At 39.5% G+C, this 20,030-nt stretch overlaps 2 pseudogenes; one reads left to right on the forward strand and one right to left on the reverse strand.

Moving 5' to 3' along the window:
* Positions 1 to 1,786: 1,786 nt before the first annotated feature.
* LOC125343671 lies at positions 1,787 to 3,075 on the reverse strand (annotated as a pseudogene).
* A 10,633-nt stretch (positions 3,076 to 13,708) lies between these two features.
* LOC125343674 lies at positions 13,709 to 14,839 on the forward strand (annotated as a pseudogene).
* The last annotated feature ends 5,191 nt before the right edge of the window (positions 14,840 to 20,030 follow it).

Below are 20,030 nucleotides of genomic sequence, written 5' to 3' on the forward strand. Positions count from 1 at the left end.
AAGAGAAAGAACAACAAAAGCAATACTTGCAAAACTGTTTGGTGTAAGTGAACTGAACACCTCAGGGGGGGAAGGGAGGGGGGAGGGGGGTATGAGGGACGAGGTAACAAACAGTACAAGAAATGTATCCAATGCCTAACGTATGAAACTGTAATCTCTCTGTACATCAGTTTTATAATAAAAACAAACAAACAAACAAACAAAAGAATCAAATGGATAAAGCTAATTGAAAGCTTCAATTAAATGTTCAATCAACAGCATGCTTAAAATAAAAGTCAACAGTGTTCCAACTACTTGATCTCAAACCAAGTATTGTTTAGAAACACTAACAAACGGTTTTTCATTTATAAATACAGAAGGAATAAAACATTACTGCATCAATCCAGAAATTATCAAGAAAATATTGTGGACAATAAATATAAAATTTAGTTAACTTTGCTCTTCTCTCAGTTGCTTACCAGTTTTTGCAAATATAGCTTAAAAGATGCCAACTCTTGAAAGCCTACATTTCTAGTTGAGTATTTAAGAATTTTTGGTGTCTTTTATTCATTCAAAAATCCTGCCACATAGTTGTATGAATAGCCTGACAGTTTTCATTCTCATTCTGGACATTATTTGTTCTGTGACTGCCATGGTAAAAAGACCACACAGGAACAGGAAGAACCAACATCTCACGTGCATCACAGAACTTTAAGACACAAGATGAAAAAGCCACTTACTCCATTCTGAACTCTAGTTTATAGCAGAGATTGCTAATGAAAATAAGTGGCAGCGGCTGCTCAAAGTATAAGGTAAATGATCCAAGCTGAACAGATAACCTTTATGCTAAATGTCCTTGCTTACATATTCAGTAATAAGTTCTTTTCTACCAGTACTTAACAAGTCAGTATGTTCCATTAGAAGCCAATCCAATTTACTTAAGAATAGAACATGGTTAGACTGTTTACAGAATACTCTGAAAATCTATAATTTTTCTATGGGTTCTTGCTGGGTAGATATGATTCAAAAGATTTGATACATTCATCTTTGCTACTTTTTTTAAAAGAGCCCATGCCAACAAAGAAGGCAAAATTCCAATACCCTTGAAAAAAAATCCAACTCAGGGATCACCTCCCTGCTTCCCCCTCTGGGGTATGAGATTTGTATATAAACCCACAGTGTAACAGTGTATTGCTTTATATGAGGGGCAGAGGGAGAAGACACCATGGTGAGGGAAGAAACCAATCATAAGACTACAAATGCAAGAACAATTATTAAAATAGTAATACACACAAAAGGAGTTACTACAATCATTCTATGAGGATCCAACTTGTGGAAGAAAAATTTTAATTGCTGTCACAAAAAACATCTGTATGAAGTAGAATCTGGTTTCAGTAACATTAATAGAGAACGTGTTCTAGAAAGTGGAGGTAACTGGATGTAAAATTCTGGCAGCAATTTAATAGAACAGTCCCAGATGGTTAGGCTGAGGCCAACACCTAATGAGGATGAAAGCCTTGTCTGTGGGGAATTTTGGATGATACCTGCAGAAATATACTGTGTATAAACCAAATTGAATTGTTTTCACAAGTGTTATAAAGTTTCTTATAGTAAAAGTTATGTTCTACATGCACTTCAGTTTCACAGCAAGAGTGGCATAGAATACCTAAACACAGAAGAGAGCATTCATGCAAGATATCTAACTCCTTGATATAATAATGCATACACTTCAAAATGATTACACTATCATTACATCTAGGGCTTTTTGCAACTACAAGGTGGTGGTTATGGAAAGCATGACCCCTGTATCAAAGTCTAGAAAGCAGCCACCACCATCTATGTGTCTTCTTTTTTTGCGTTTTTTCTTCATTTTTCTTAATCAACTCTGCTGTTGTTGCTGCTTTTTAGCAAAACTGCTAAAAACAAAATTGTAATAATTGAACATAGCACTCTGGCAATCAAGACGTTTGAAGCCTTCAATCTTCTGAGGAGAGGAAAGCACGGTGCAACATTTAGAACTCTGATTAACAAATAAGGTGGTCACAAATTTTCCTGGCTTGAAGACTTCCACAACTTTCCTGATCAGGTCATCATAGGAGGTCTGACTTAAGTTTGTTTCAAAGCTAACATAAGAAAATTCTGGTTCTGGAGTGATGTGAATAGTCCGATAAATTCAGTCTGATTTCATTCCATTCATTGAATATCCACAAGGATTGAACAGTGTGGCATCAATGACAGAACCTGGTATCAGGTCACGAATTCCACTCTCACGAGTGACGTCCTTTGCAGTAACACCATCTTTCATGTAGAACTGGTCCATAACTGCTGGGTCAAGCTCACTCATCAAAATTTCCAGGGTTTGATCTGGCTGGCTGACTACCCGACTCTCTGGGAAATCCAAAGTATACAAGTACCAACAGTCAGAATTCATCCGTCCCATACAATATGCTGCTCCATTTGGGAAAATTGCATTAAGAAACTCTATTTCTTCCTGGAAATTCCGGTGTGGGTATCCTTGGTGAGACGGCTTCATGAAATTCTTAAGAGAATAAAAGAAGCTTTGAATTGAGTCAAACCCACTGTAATCCCTAGCAAGCTTCAACAGGGGAACCAGTGCTTTCAGCAAGAGGGTTGTACCACATGTCTTCAAAATGCAACGTCTCTTGGAGACAAACATGCTACTCTCACTGAGTACATAAGCTTCCTGCTTGTCAGTTTTTGTCACACTTATGATTGAACATTGCACATCCTTCAAAAGTACATCCCATTCTGATCTAGGGATAGTGCAAAGATCCCCAGATCCTTGGTTTGTGTTGGGCTGCTGCCGGGAGAACCAAACCTCCAGCAGCTTCTCGGTCCCTTTGAAAAAATGTGCAGCTTCCATCACTGTGAGACTAGTGAACAACCAACAACCACAGAAAATCAACTAAATTAAATCTCTTCTCCCGCCGCCGCTGCGGATTGTTCCAGCTGTTAGTAAAGTTCAGGTTCCTTTTTTTTTTTTGCTATAATTTTATATTAACTTTTTTTAAAAAAAAGAATTAATAAAATTTTCCCGGCTTGTGTGTGTGTGAGCGAAAGTTGAACGTGAGTCCGTTGGAAACAGAGGCAGATACAGTTGACTCTTTTGTAGTCCGCTGCTTCCCGAGTCGAGCGAGCACTAGCTAATGTCGCCGGCCATACAGTATAAGCGCTTTCATGTTTTTTTTTGAGGCAGGGGTCTGACCTACCCCTGGGCCAAGACTTCAGTTCAGACTCCTGCATTTTTGTGGGAATTGAGGCCACGCCAAATCTTTCCTGGACTGTTCTCAAGGCATGATGCCCTGACTTTGTTCAGTGAGTAGTTAGGATAATGAAAATAAATCATCTTACCTACCAGAAATAATAATTTGATGCTACAGTCCCAAAAGAATAATAGCAGCATGTCATCATGGGTGGGGTTTCTAAAATTCAGGCACCTGTTCTGGCTGGAGACAGCAAGACAATGGTGGTTGGGGGCTTCCCTTCTCTCCTTAGCAATCACTACCTGAGACTGCTTGGTGGCATCATCAAGAGGGAGACTGAACCAGAATACCAAGGTGTACTTACCCACTACTCTCATCAGTACATACCCAGTCATGATCGCAGCCTGCCTCATCCCCACCCCACTGCAGAATCACATTAACTGATTTAGCACTTGAAACCTGCTCCCAAACAAGTACTTGACATCTGCTACATCCAAAACTCAAAACCTACCGAACACAGCTGGGCCAAATAAGGACAAGACTTCTGAACACTGACCCGAGGCCCTTGGCTAGGTGTCAATGTTCTCTGCCACAGAAGTGCCAGCAGAAACTAATGCTTGGTTAGGACCTCCATTTTCCTCAGATGATGCAGGCAGTTGTCATAATCCCCTCTCTCCATGTTGCCCTGTTCAGGAAGTGGGCTTGGAAGGCCCGACTTTGACAGTTGGCCAGTAGCATCTCATGCACCTCAAACTCCAAGTGATTGTGAGCCTCCAAGAGTTGTGAACATTCACAGGCTGGTGAGCAGTGGGAAATCAGAGGGTTTGTCTTTGTTGGGGGATTGATAGGGAAGCATAAGGTAGGTTGAACTCATATACTAGCACAATACCGGCAGAAATATATCACCATGCAATTTGGTGTTCTTCTATATTTGGCTTGAATAAAGGCTCCCAATATTCCCTAGACAGTTTGTGCTTTTCATGGAGCTAGAGGTGAAGCACCATGCTGAGAATCTGAATGTCTGTGCATGAATGATTGTGTGTGTGTGTGTGTGTGTGTGTGTGTGTGTGTGTATGTATGTGTGGTATGAGAATGGGTGGCTCATGAGACTTAGATTGGGACCTTTTCTCACCCTCCCTTGTCTTTCCTGCTTTCAGGAGGATTTCCATCAATTTACCATGCCATTACTCTGAACTGGTGCTGTTTCCTTCTTGTTGTTGACACTGTGGGCAAGAAATCTTTTGTATAGGCTTCTCCCAATCTTAGGTCCACCCGCACACACCTTTGGTGGCCCATGAGTTGGGAGAACAAGAATGGACTTCCACAGCCATTAGAAACACCATTTTCAGTGTACGGGCTCTAGTGTCACCTGGGTCACCACAAACTAACTGCATACTTTGTCTCTTTTTGTTGCCACATAAGGGGACCTTGTTCTTCCTCTCAGGAGCAGTCACCATGCATCAGTTGGGATGCCCAGGGTCACCAAGCACCCTGGGGCCATACTTTCCTCTTAGATTGTCTGGCACCATCAAGTAATTGCAGGGTAGAGCCTCAGTTGCATCAGGCACACAGTTAAGGTGTCTTCTAATAAAGTGCTGGCACTATTGCATTCCTAGAATGACCACAGGCATTCAGAGAACATGACTTCACTGGAGCGGCAACAGGTAGCCAGAGTTGGCACTTTAACCCTTCTCCCAAACACTGCACAGACATAGACCTAATTAGAAATTTCAATCCCATTTGCAGCTGTTACTTTCATCATACCAAAGAAGGATCAAATCACACATCTCTTCTCCAGACACACAACTCCGCAATGTTCTTAGAAAGTCTTTCCTGGGAAGAGAGATTGTTTGTGCTCTTGCAGAAGAGAATCCTGTATGTGATGCACACAGACCAGGTGTTCCCTATGCCTGTCACTGTTACCAAGCCAGGAGTCCAGGACAAACCAGGACTTCCATACAATCCACCACATGTTATTTGTGACCCTCCTCATTCCAAGTAGAATGAAAAAAATGCTACTAGAGCAGAGCATAGTGAATCATATTCTTTAATCTTCTATGAGTGCCAGTCTCAGGACTTGATGTCAAGGCCTACATGCTCCCAGAGATTTTCTGATCAAGGTAGCTCTCTACCACTTCAGCTACAGGTACATTTCTCTCAACTTTGTTTTGAGTAGGTAATAGGAGTTAAGTGTATGAGGAATTTCCTCATTTGAGCCAGCATCCAGATTCAATCCTCTGATCCTATCTCAGCCTCCTGATTGGCTAGAATGACAGGTATGAGACATGGCACCCAGCTCATTAATTTTTGGAAAGACTAGAAAACAATTTTGACCACTCTTTACCATTGTTTAAAGTTAAGTAAACAATATACAACAAGGTAGCCATTGATCATTACAAAACTGTTTTTCTGGCTTTTATGGAACCACGAAACCAATATTGGAGACATTCACCCCACATGTAAGAAATGAATTCAGATAACAGAACATGCAAGTCAATTAAGATGAAATTTTGTTTACTCCTTTAGAAGATCAGGCGCTACATTTTCAAAGCTTTTAAGCAACCCATTACATTCCCTTAAATTGAGGCTTAGGTACCCTGAAATTCATGAGTTTCAATCTGCGCAATTCCAATATTCAATTAACTAATTGCTCACTACAGAAATTTTTCAATGCCCACTTAATTTTGCTTAGCTAATTAAAGGAAATCAGTGTTTCTCTTAATTTGTTCAAGTGACTTGTGAAGTTGTTTGTAGTAAAATATATTTCTTTCAGAAAACTTTGCCACCAAACTATTGCATTTATATTCCTTTTTATTGTAAAGGTAATGTACCAAAGTGTTCCAGTTAATGTAAGTCAGATACTAGTATGCTTGTTTTTGAACAGGGTCACCTCTTCTCTCCTGATTTCCCAGATTTTCCCTCCCAACCTCCTTCCCCACATGTTGTATAGTTGATTTTCAACATACTGTCTAGTGCATATCACTGCTGAATTAGTTCACCTTTAGTCTCTCTATTTCTGTGCTTCTTGTTACCCTTCCCAAATCAGATAAACGTATATATGACAAAAGTACAGAAATCAAAAACAGCAGCAAAAGAGGAACAGCAGAAAAACAATGGTGAAAAGTGAAATAAAAAAACCTCTAGTTTCCATTTCTTGAAGTTAATTTCAACAAGCATGATTTATTGCATTTGCATTCTTATATCAGAGACAAGAGGACCTAAAGTTTGAGGCCAACTTGATCTGTGGCAAGATGAAGTCCACCATGACCTTCAGAGAGACTCAGTCCCCCAACAAAACAAAACAGGAACCAGAAATGTAACTGAGTGATACATAATTTCCATATATGGCCTGAGTGTGGTGCCAAGTACTACTCTAAGAAAACAAAATCTCCAAAAAATTTTCCAGTGTGTTTAATGTAAACACACACACACACACACACACACACACACACACACACACACACACACACAAGAAAAGTGAAGGGTCCTTCACCATAGCAGTTAAAGACAGCTGTTCTCATATAGTAATGAAAAAGGATTTGCCTAACATTTTCAAACCCTGCTCTTCAATACTGAGAAAGTAAATATAGTCAGGAAGAAAATATTCTTTTGTAATAGGGAAAGCAACTACAGAAATCCTTACTGTATTTGATACAAAAAATAGCCAAAGCATCACTAATACTACTTTCAAAACCAACACATCAAACTTATTTTATTAGTCTATTGGTATTGTTTCACAACATTAATGCAAACACAGGACTCAGATTGAACATATAGATTCTGAAATGAATGCTAATATATTATATATACACACAGAGAATGAATTTCATTTATGGATTAGGAAATCATATAGTCAAAACAGCAATTCTTCTCAAATTGATCTACAGTTTTGATGTAATTCTCCCTCAGAATTCAAATAAGATTTTACAAAGGAGATGTCTATAGGCAAAAATATGAGTGGCCACCTTAGATTGAAATTCAAAAACTAAATCAAATACAACATGTAGGTGGGATTGGAAGAGAAAAACTGGAAAAGAATGAAGGTGACATTGTCCTGAAACAAATGTACTCATTACCTAAGTTATTAAATGGTAACCTGTTTTTAACAACAAATTAATAATTGATCAAATATTTCACAATAAATCATGGATCAAAGTAGGTTTTATATATTATATAAAGATCATAATGTAAAGTATTGAAACTGTTTACAACATCAGGAGAAAAGAGACATAAGAGAGAATAACAGAAGGGACTGGGAAAGTGGCTTAGTGGTAGAGTGCTTGCCTAGCATGCATGAAGCCCTGGGTTCGATTCCTCAGTACCACATAAACAGAAAAAAAAAAACAGAAGTGGCTCTGTGGCTCATGTGGTAGACTGCTAGCCCAGAGCAAAAAGAAGCCAGGGACAGTGCTCAGGCCCTCAGTTCAAGCCCCAGGACAGGCAAAACAACAAGAAAGATAGAAAGAATAAGAGTAGCTACTTCTCCATAGTTCTCAACTATAATCTTAGCTAACTCAGGAAGCTGAAATCTGGAGAATCGAGTTTCCAACAAAGCCTAGGCAGAAAATATTCCGTGTCTTTAATTTACTGAAATTTTTGAACTCTATAACTGAAAAAGTCAGCAAAATAAACAGAGCTGGAATTGTACCTCAAGTGATAGACTGACAGCCCAGTGAATGTGAGGCTCAAAAGTCCCAACCCTAGTGCCACCAAAGAAAGAAAATAAATAAAAAGGAAACAATAATATGGAGTAAATTTGATGAAAGCACATTGCATTACATGCACAAATGTAAAAACCACAGTAAAACCCATTTGTATAATTTATTTATTCTAATAAAAATGTAAAAAGAGCCAACTTTCCAGTGCTACTGAGGAGGCTGAGTTCTGAAGATCATGGATCAAAATCAGCCTGTAAGACTTTTATCTCCAATAAGCAACTCAGAAAAAGTTGGATTTGCTGCTGTGGATTAAGCAGGAGAGCAAAAACAGCTCAAGGAAAGCACCCACGTCCACAGTTTGAGCCACAAGACCAGTAAAAAAAATCAGCAAAATAAACAAAGCTGGAACTGTATCTCAAGTGATAGACTGACAGCCCAGTGAATGTGAGGCCCTAAAGTCCCAACCCTAGTGCCACCAAAGAAAGAAAATAAATAAAAAGGAAAGAATAATATGGAGTAAATTTGATGCAAGCACATTGCATTACATGCAGAAATGAAAAACCACAGTAAATCCCATTTATATGATTTATTTATACTAATAAAAATGTAAAAAGAGCCAACTGCCAGTGCTACTGAGGAGGCTGAGTTCTGAGGATCATGGATCAAAATCAGCCTGTAAAACTTTTATCTCCAATAAGCAGCTCAGCAAAAGCTGGATGTGGTGCTGTGCCTCAAATAGGAGAGCAAAAGAAACTTAAGGAAAGCATCCATGTCCATAGTTCAAGCCACAGGTCCAATGGAAAAAGATGTAAAAAGAGATTCATTCTACCTTAGGAAAACCAAAATGAATTATAAAATTGCCGATTCAAAACCTGTAATTATTTAACCTATATTGCGGTAAAGTCTAAAACATATTTCTAAATTAAAGCATAAAACTAAGTATAGATTTCTCTGACAACTCAATAGAACACAACTTATACCACAAAACTTGAAAAACTGATTATCTGCAAGATTAAAGATTTTGTTCTAGAAAATACCTCTTGTTAAATAAATGAAGGAAAAAACCACCTACAGATAAGAAAATATTTTCACATCTGACAGAGGACTTGCAAGGCTATATGACCTGGATGCCCATTAAAGAAAAGCAATTTTTAACCAGATATTACCATACACCTATAAAAATGGCTTTATAGTGAGAATATAAAACACAGAGAAAGCCCTGCTGAATCTAATATCATTTATTGCTGGGGGAAATATAAAATGGTAAAGTCTAAAAAGGTCTGACAGTTTCATTCATTTCTTCATTTGTTCAAGACCTGGAGTTTAAACTCAGGGTCTGGGCCTGGACCTGGACCTGATCTTTTCTGTTTAAGTCTAATGCTTCTGCTCCCCCTCCAGGTTTTAGATGGTTAATTGAAACTAAGAGTGTCTCTTGTCCTCAGCCTCTTGAGTAGCTAGGATTACAGACTTGAGCCACCCATGCCAGGCTCTGTGTGTGTGTGTGTGTGTGTGTGTGTGTGTATGTGTGTGTGACAGAGAGAGTGTGTATATATATGTGTGTGTGTTTGTTTAAGTGCTTGAACGCAAAGCTTCGAGCTCTTCAGCTTTTTCACTCACATTTGAGGTTCTACCACCAGAGCCACACTTTCCCTTCCTGGCAGATGCTTTTACAACTAAAAACATTCTTACCATCCAACTCACACCACACTGAATATAACTTAACATCTGACCCAGCAAATGAACTTCTGCATATTTGGCATGATGAAATGAATTTGTGCAAACACAGAAAAGTCTACATGAATATTGATAACACTTTTTTCTTATTCATTGTTGCAGTACTAGACTCAGGGCCTTGTGCTTGTGAGGCAGGCTCTCTTACAACTGAGCCACAACACCTGCCATTTGTGGTTCTGGTCATTTCAAATGCAAACCTGGAGCTTGCACTCAAGGTCTGGGCACTGTCCCTGAACTTCTTGCTCAAGTCTTCATGATGAATCACTTGAATCAGAGCTCTACTACTGCTTTGGGGCATTGAAAAGGAGATAAAATTCTCTTATTAACGTTCCTAATGGGCCTTGCAGCTCACTTGTAATCAGAAGCCTCCTGAGTTCTTGGAACTATGGGTGAGGGGCATCAGCGCCTGGCTGTGCTGGGGATATTGTTGTTTTTGTTATTTAGTTTGTTTTTCAGGTAAAAATCTCAATTCCTGTATAGCAGTGCTCTTGTGCTGGGATGGGTATATTTTAGGCTTCCCATCATATTTGAGTAATAGGAGTGAAACACCAGGGGCAGCTCTCAGTTGAGGACTCTAAAATTTATCTCCAGTTGCTAGTCTTGAACCATGATTTTCTTAGCAGGTGTGTTTTGGGTACATTTGTAATCAGCTCAGCCTGCCAGAAGAGTCCATGTGGGAGACAGGCAGTGGGAAGGTGTGCAGAGGGCATGTAGGCACCGTGCAGGCTGCAAGCAATCATGCACGTGGCTAGCAAGTGACTAGGGGAAGGTAGGCAAGCTGGCAGGTGTGCCGCCATCCTGTCAGGTAAAAGTTAGTGCAGCAGGTACTGCAGAGACATGGAATGAAGGGCGTGTGGTGCCTGTATGTGTGGTGAAGAGAAGTGTGGAGGCAGAGGAAGAAAAGGGATACGGAAGAGTGTGGGCACGCACAGATATCAGTGTTGTCTTAGCCTCATTTTGATCCCCTGCTGCTGCTGTTTCCACCTCCTGAACCCTGCCCAGAGCCTAGAGGCCTCCTGGGCCACTGAGGCAGGCATGGGTGGAGGGAATGAGCAGAGATGAGTCAGTTAGGTCCTGTATCTGCATGCTGGTTCTCAACGGGAGTCGACAAGGAGGGGTGTGGAGAAATATTAGGGGGTACATGCATGGAAAGCACCTGAAAAAAACAGGTGCTGTGGGTGGTGGTTACCACTCCAACCCAGAGTGGACCCCCACTGTACTTTGCAGGGTCCCGGATGAAAATCTCTGATTCAAGCGTGGTTTGGGATTCCAGCCCAGTGAGCTTGGGGAGTGGCAGCATCTGAGAGTGAGGCTGTGAACCAAAATCCTACTGATTTTGGAATCTACTGATCTCCTCCCAAGTAGCCTGGCAAACCTGCAGACTGTATAGTACTTGGTATTCTGTCTCATTTTATTATCACTATAACTCTAAGATGGCTAACACAGGAAGGAAACTGAAAGAGAAAGGTTCATACTTCAGAATTTTTTACACTTCATTAAATGATTATCTAATCAAAATTCCTTATTTTACAAGAATAGTACTTGCTCCCCAAAACATTTATTAAGTTGTCATCATCACACAAAAAGTATGTGATAAGGCTCAATTAGAACTTATGGCTCCTCCAAATACTATTTCTCTTTTGTAAAAACTGCATTTTTTAGCAGTGCTTAGGTTTGAACACAGGCCCTTGTGTTTTCCAGGCAAATATTCTACAACAAAATTACCATATCTTATTAAAAGAGCTAATTTTCCATTGTAAATATTGAAACTTCATTGGCATGGATTCTATAGAAAACCTATGAACATGGGCACAGGATATATATATATATATATATATAGATCCATATGCAGGATGGATGTAAACACACCACATGAAACTAAGGTATCTTTAGGAGGAGAAGTGGAATGGGGAAATGAAAACATTACAGAATAAATGTGACAGAAATGAAAACATAATAGAATAATTTTGAATAGCTTTGCAAGTATATATGAAAACAGAAAAAAGAACCTCTTGAAGCCGTTGGTTAGTAGAGGTCTGGAGGGGACAGGGAAAATAAATAAATAAATAAATAAATAATACATCCTATAAATAGTATAAAGATATAATTTCATTCCTTTTCAAAAAATAAGCTCATGTTCTTGTTCAGTCCTAATATAGACATGGGCTTTGGCATCTCAAGGTCTTAGAATTTATTTCTGTTTCCTATTTAGAATAGACATTTGTATCAGCAAAGAAGAGCACAGCATCTAGACATGTGGACAGCTTCTACAACTTTGCAGATACTCAGATGGGATTATGAAGCAGTGGGATCCAGGGGTGAATTCAGCTTTTGTATGTATAGTTTAATAATAAGGTTTTGGGCATCATTGTTTTATTAACACTAAAAATAGTAAAAAGGATTTTAAATAACTTGTTAAATACTGAATCATTGAAAAAATTGTTCACTGAGCTGGGCACCAGTGGTGTAAACCTGCAATGCTAGCTATTCAGGAGGGTGAGATCTGAGGATCATGGTTCATAACCACTCTAGACAGGAGCATCCTTCGAACACTGATCTTTAATGAACCAAAAGAAAGCTGGAAGTAGACCTGTGGCTCTAGTGGAAGGCACTAGTCTTGAGCATAAACCTCAAGGAAATCGCCCGAACACTGAGTTGAAGCCCCAGGAATACTCTCTCTCTCTCTCTGTCTCTGTCTCTGTCTCTCTCTCTTTCTCTCTCTCCCTCTCTCTCTCTCTAACTCATACACACACAAACAATAATTAATTGAAATTCAGTAGTTTCAATCATCTTATAAACAATATAATCCTCCCAGTAGCTTGTAATTTGGTTGCTCTTCAGAGGATACTCTGATTAGAAAATGGAAGTGACTACTACTTCATCATTTTAATTCTAATTAAATGTTATTTTCAAATCCAACAGTTTAAACTTTCCTCCTTTAGTCAGTGCTCCACGATAGTGGTTTGCGCATATGTTCCATTGCGAATTGTTCATGTAAAGGGATTTATACAGGCAAGCAGGATTTATTACTAGTTAATAAGTTAGAATAAGTACCTATGCACTATTCTCAGAAATACATAATCCTTGCTTCCTGCTTGCATGATTATATGGTTAATGAGATTTACACATGGGGTTGAGCTTTGCCTTGTAAATCTAATTTTGAAGGCCACACTTCAGGAGTAAACTAAGGGCCTCATACTTGCCAGGAAGGCAGTCAACAGTTTGAGCCATACCTACACTCCACTACTTGAAATTTTAGGCATTTGACAGCAAGGTGTGATGGTATCCCTCTGTCCTTCCAGCTATTTTGGAGGCAGAGGCAGATGGGCACTTTAGCACAGAACTCTGGTGACAGCATGGGCAACACATTGAGACCATATGTCAAAAGAAAGAAGAAAGAAATGGGCATTCAAGGAGTTTTACAATACCTCTATTGATTAGCTATGTGAAGACCACTTCAGAAGAAATGTGGCTATAGGAATAAATTTCACATTATTTGATTCATTTTGGTGGTACTGGAATTTGGACTCTAGGACTCATACTTGCCATATTGTTCCTCTTTCCAAAGAGCTAGGCCTCCAGCTCTGAGTTCCACTCATTATTGTGAGAAAAGAGACCGTTTTTGAGATGTGTATCATTTCCGGCCTGGGTATTTGCATGGACATAGTCTAGCTATGGTAGACTTCCTAAAGGAGCTAGGATAACAGATATAAACCAGCATGGGTAGCACTTCCCTGAGAAAAAAATCTTGCAAACATTTCTGGAACTGTGATCCATTCAGCTTCACCCCTCCCACCAGTAGCTACAACTGCAAAGGGTTGGCATTATTTGGATTTTTAAAAATAAAAATTGGTGGTTTCTTCTTCCTGAGAAGGAAAGGTATTCATGCAACACAAAAATTTCAGAGGCTCAGTCATCAACAGTTTTGTCCAAAAGTGGTTATTATTTGATGAGCTTTTGTAGCTATCAAGAAAATTAGGCCACTGCGCAGGCGCCGCAGCGCACCAGGCCGCCATGGCGCTGGAGCAGTCCTATTGGCCGCTGACGGTGGAGGTGACTTCCCCTCAGGAAGTCGGGTCTCCGCCCCTCCTCCCACCGCGCCTCTCAGCCACCTCCACCGCAGCCTCTCCCCAGGCCGGCGGCGTTAGCGGGGAGGGGGACAGTAGTGTAGATGCCCGCCCCTGCCTCAGCGAAGATACCATATTGAGTAAACAAAGACTGAGCTTTGTATCGAAGGCATGGGTGGAATAGTGCTACAATTTGAATAGTAAAAGATTTCACATTATGAGGTGAATAGAGTATTGGACAAAAATAGATGTTGTAGTCTCTACATCATGATATTTTAGCTCCCTGGTGGTCACACAGGTCACTATTTATACAAAGTTCATGTAGAAAAATGGAAGCAGTTAATGGGTGAATATGATCAGATTTCTCCACCACGCTCTTGGCCTGATAAGGAGAATCCCTTTTTGTCAACCTAATGAAGCATTCAATGAAGTCTTCTGACTCTTTTCAAGATGAACTTGAAGATTATATTAAAGTACAGAAAGCCAGAGGCTTAGAGCCAAAGACTTGTTTCAGAAAGATGAGAGAGGACTATTTGGATACCTGTGGGTACAGAGAAGAGATCGAGTCCAGGCACAGGTACAGAATGTTTGATCAGAGATTCCCAGCTGGAACTATGCAGTCATATCCAAGATCATGTATTACTGCACAGAAAGTGGAAAACCAGTTACCTCAGTGGTTGCCAGCGCAGGACAGCAGACTGAGACTAGATTCTCTGAGCTACTGTCAATTCACCAGGGACTGTTTCTCAGAAAAACAAGTAACCCTGAACCTTAGTCAGCAATAATATAATTGTGGTCTATATAATGTAGAATCTGGAGTTTCCAAGCACCTCTCCTTAGGACACAATACTAGTGCCCCTCAACCCAGTCATAAACAGACAAAGGCACCCAGAGGAAGGCAGAGAAAAACCAGAGGAAGAACGGCCTAAGCATAAGAGGAAAAGAAGTTCTGAGGAAATGGATTTAGACAAACACAAGAGCATCCAAAGAAAGAAAAAAAATGGAAGCAGAAATGGGACAGGTCAGTAACGAAAAGCTTAAGAATCGAAAGGAGACAAAGAGCCGAGATGGAGCCTCTAAGAAAGAGGACCGTAAGCGTAGAAAAGAGAAAAAGGAACAAGGCGAAGAAAGGACAGAGGAGGACATGCTGTGGGACCAGTCAATCCTTGGATTTTGAAAGTCTGGTTGGTTCTCCTGAGGTTTCATGGAAAGCAGTGGAGGAACTTGGTTCTTTGATGTTCATATCACTTACCTTTTTTGGACACGTAACTGTAACTAAGGCCAAATGAACAAGAATATTTAGTATGCTTGGTCTCCAACATGGAAATTACTTTTCCTCATTTTCCAAAAGCATTTTAATGGTTTTCTTACATGCAATGTCCCTTTTTGAGCGTGGCTCTGTTGTATTCATCTAATTGCTGTGAGGGTGGAATTATTTTCCCTGTTAGATGATTTATTTTACATTGGAGGATTAATAGACTGCAGAATGTTTCTTGGTTGGGTTCGTTTTCATTTTGAATTGGACATTTTTATGTTCATTGGTTGTCTCTATGAAGCAAATTAGATTTTTTTTTCTTTGTTAGATCTAATTTGCAGTGTATTTTGTAGACTGGGAAGTGAGAAGTGAAATATATAATAAAAAGTAATAAGCTTATCTTGCATAGAGTTTTAAAAGTTTAAAAGTATCCTCATTCAAAATCAGTTTATATTCTGGAAATGTTTATAATAAAGTGTTCTAAACTATGCATAAAAAAGAAAATTAGAACTGATGTAGCAGTGATTCATATCTGTAATCCTAGGAACTCAGGAGGCTGAGGTATGAGGATCATAGCTTAAAGCCAGCCCAGGCAGAAAAGTCCATGAGATTCTTGTCTCCAATTAACTAGAAGAAGGGAAAAAGTGGAGTTGTGGCTCAAGAGGTAGAGTACCAGCCTCAAGCAAAACAGTTAAGAGATAGCCCCATTACCCGAAGTTCAAGCCACAGACCCAACACACACATACACACACACACACACACACACACACAGAGAGAGAGAGAGAGAGAGGGAGAGAGAGTTAGACACGACCTTGTCACATTTATCTAAGAGATCCTTAAAGTAAGTGAGCTAACCATGATGAAAATCTATACAGGTTATTAAAGAAAATCCTAGTAGCACTAGGTATGGCCTAGTGGTAAAGTGCTCGCCTTATATACATGAAGCCCTGGGTTCTATTACTCAGCACCACATATATAGAAAAAGCTGGAAGTGGTGCTGTGGCTCAAGTGGCAGAGTGCCAGCCTTGAGCAAAAAGAAGCCAGGGACAGTGCCCAAGCCCCAGGATTGGCAAGAAAAAACCAAACGAAACCAAATAAAACTTATTTCTAGGATGGTTATTAATAAGGTATTTTCATGATTGAAATGATCTAGAGGAAATTCTGAGTCAACTTGTAACTGTTACATTGAATTGTGGATGCAAGAATAGAAATGTGGTTCATATACACAATGGAATTTTATGCCTCTATCAGAAAGAATGACATTGCCCCATTTGTAAGGAAATGGAAGGACTTGGAAAAAGTTATACTAAGTAAAGTGAGCCAGACCCAAAGAAACATGGACTCTATGGTCTGCCTTATAGGGAATAATTAGCACAGTTTTAGGCAAGTCACAGCAGAGGATCACAAGAGCCCAATAGCTATACCTTTATGAACACATAAGATGATGCTAAGTGAAATGAACTCCATGTTATGGAAATGATTGTTATATCACTGTTGTAACTACTTTCAACGTGCCATGTGTAACTGTAGCTTCTATTATTGATCATCTTCTGGTATCACCTTCCTGTGGTAGTACCTACACTATCTCTGTATCTTATCTGAGTATATTAGAAACCGTGTATACTGCTATTAGAAGTAGGAAATTGAAAGGGAATACCAAAATCGAGAGACACAGGGTAAAAAAAGACAAACAACTACAAAAGCAATACTTGCAAAACTGGTGTAAATTAACTGAAGAACTCATTAGGGGGAAAGGGAAAGGGGGAGGGGGGAGGGGGAATGAGGGATGAGGTAACAAACAGTACAAGAAATGTATCCAATGCCTAATGTATGAAACTGTAACCTCTCTGTAATTGAGTTTGATAATAAAAACATAAAATTAAAAAAATTACACATTGCTCCAAAAAAAAATAGAAATCAATCGTGTTAATACTTTTGACTTTGAGCCAGTTCACAGAACCTGGCTTTGTGCTCACTGTTAGCATTACACCACTATGTTTAGAAAAGCATTGTGTTCTATAAAGTAAATGTGATTTCATAAGATGCAAATAAACATAGCCGATAGGTTCTGTGTAATTTTGATCATAATATATGCACAATATTTGCAAATAGTGCCAAAGGATATTGACTTTTCCCTTAGTTAAGTATACACCTTCCTGTTTGGATTATATAATTGAACACCATTAATCCAAGCTAAAGTAATCACAATAATTTTGCTTTGCAAACTAAAATATACATTATGCAAAGCTATAAATTAAGTTCTTAATTTTTCCTGTGAGATTTTAGCAAAAGATCATTAATGAAACCCATAGAGGACATGTTCAGTTCAAATTGGTCCACTAAATTACTCTCTATTATCCAAAGCCTAAACTTTTGTAGTCTTTAGTTAGATTGTCTTTAAAGTGAGTCATTTGATTTCTAAATAATTGATAGAGTTTTTTTTTTTAAACAAACTCATGGTATGATGTTTGCTTCTATCCTTTTAAATGTCAGTGGTAAGATCGGAATGCATGGTATTTCTGATTAGGTAAAGAGTTCATAAATCATTATTAACAATGAATACAGAGTGATTTTTATCAAGATACACAAGTTTAAATCCTGTTGCTGGGTGGGTATGGGAGGGAAAAATTAGAAGAGAGGCAAGGAAGTGGAGACATTGTTCAAAAAGAAATGTATTCTTTACTTGATTTATGTAACTATAACTTCATTCTATGTCATCTTTATAACAACAATAAAAGTAGTTTTAGCCCAGTGCTAATGGGTATAATCCTAGATACTCAGGAGTTGAGATCTAAGGATCATGGTTCAAAGCCAGCCAAGGCATGAAAGTCCATGAGACTCTTATCTCCAGATAAGCTACTCAGATAAAGCCGGAGGTGGCACTGTGGCTCAAGTGGTCGAGCCTAACCTTAAGCACAGAGAGGCTCAGTGAAGGACTCTAGCCCCTGAGTACAAGCCCAAGGACTGCCAATATATATTTTTAAATCACATTGCTTTTTTACATTACTGGGACAACTATTTTTATTAGGCATCCATGTATGTATGTGTAGCATTCATATGTAATTTGTCTAGTGTTGACAAAATATAAGTTGTAATAAATGTTAAAATGAAAATGGCTTAATACCAGTTTTAACAGCACTTGTATACTATATATTAACTCTAATAGGTGCCAAAACTTGAGTTCATTTGATCAAGATTAGAGATCCAGATAATGGACTTTCTTACTGGGGTGAGTATACATTTATCACCGTGATGTCTTGATTCTGGGTTTTTCCTTGTATTAAAATGTAGTGACCTTCTTTGTCTTTTTGAGTTGATTTTAGTGAGAAGTCCAGCTTTTCTGAGATCAGGATGGCTACTCCTGCCATTTTGGTAGATGCGTTTGCTTGGAAAATCTTGCTCCATCCTTTCATTTGGAGCCTGTTTTTATCCCTTGCTGTAAGGTGGGTCTCTTGTAGACAACAGATGGCAACTTTTTGTTTGCGGATCCATTCTGCCAGTTTGTTCCTCTTTATTGGAGAGTTTATACAGTTTATATTCAAAGAGATCAAGGATAAGAGTGTTTTTTCCCCTTCCATTTTCTTGTTGGGCTGTTTTTCCTCTTTTTTTTTTCTTGTCTTTAGTGAACTGCTCTTTCTGTTGGGCTCTGGCCATTGTAGTTTATTTCTGTTTCTATCTGTGTGTCCTGTACGGTTTCTGTTGGGTGGGAGTCCCCTCTTAGAATTCGCTGTAGGGCTGGTTTTTTATTCACATACTCCTTTAGATCCTCTTTGCTATGGAAAGATCTGGTTTTCCCCTTGAATATGAACTGGATATTTTATTTTAGGTTGGCAATTGTTGGCTTGTAGGACTTGAATGGTGTTCTTCCATTCTCTTTGTGCGTGGTAGGTTTGTGTGGAGAGGTCTGCTGTTATTCGGATGTTCTTCCCATTGTAATAAATTTCTTTCTTCGCTTTGGCTGCATTCAAAATTTGCTCTTTATTCTTGAAATCTGAAGTCTTGAATATTATGTGCCTTGGCGTGGCTTTTCTAGAATCTGGTCTGCCAGGTGTCCTATAGGCTTTGGTTCCCTGGATGGGGTCCCTTGTGAGATTGGGGAAGTTTTCTGCTATCACTTTTTTGAGAATATTTTGAAGCCCTCTGCTCTGGTATTCGGCTCCTTCTTCTATACTAATTATGCACAGATTATATCTCTTGTCTTTCTCCACCAGCTCCTGGATTAGTCTGCCCTGGAGCTTTACCATTTTTTGGAGTGTGGTAATTTTCTCATTCTTATCAGCTGCATTGTTGTCCAAGAGAGAGATTCTGGCTTCCACATGGTCAATTCTTTGTGCTGTGGATTCAAGTGTGGAGTTTATGGATGTCAGAGAGCTATTTATGGTTGTCAGATCAGCTCTGATGGTGGAAATTTCTTCCTTTAAAGAGTTGTATTTTAAATCTATTTTTTCATGCATTTCACTTCTCAGGATGTTAAGGTCTTCTTTGACGGAGGTTTGCACTGCATCCATTTTTGCTTCCATTTCTTTCTTGGCTTCCTGGTTGTCCTTCGAGACTTCCACTCTGAACTTCTGGAATTGTTTTCTGATTTCGTTTCTGAGGCTTTCCATCATTTCTGTTAACATAGCCTCAGTTGTTTTTTTATTCTCCATCTCCTCTTCAGTCATGCTACTTTTGGAGCTGGCGAGTTGGCTTGCCCTTTGATGAAATTTGTTATATTTCTTTGTGATTTGCGCATCTGGATATCTGAGGGTGGCTTCCCTGGTTTGGCTTTGTGGTGGTTCCCACTGGTCCATCAGTGGGAGACTTGTTTGTGTACTGGCTCTGGGTTTGAGTTTGGCTGTTGAACCTTACTGCCCAGTGGGTGAGTGTGCCCGTCTCGGTTGTTGCCGAGGTGGTCACCCTCACTGCACTTGGGGGTGGGTAGGTTCTGTGTCTTTCTCTGTGGGACAGTGTCCTGCCGCTGTGTTGTGCTGACCCTAGCGTGCCCCTGGTGGGGGTTTGCTGGTCGCTGATTTAGCGTGGCGTGGAGGCTTTTCTCTTCTTTGGTTCTTTTTTCCACTGGGTACCTTGGTCAGAGGAGCTCACCTCTCAGATTGAGAATTGCCGCTGAGAG

This window comes from Perognathus longimembris, chromosome 28 (assembly GCF_023159225.1).
Source record: "Perognathus longimembris pacificus isolate PPM17 chromosome 28, ASM2315922v1, whole genome shotgun sequence".
NCBI lineage: Eukaryota > Metazoa > Chordata > Mammalia > Rodentia > Heteromyidae > Perognathus > Perognathus longimembris.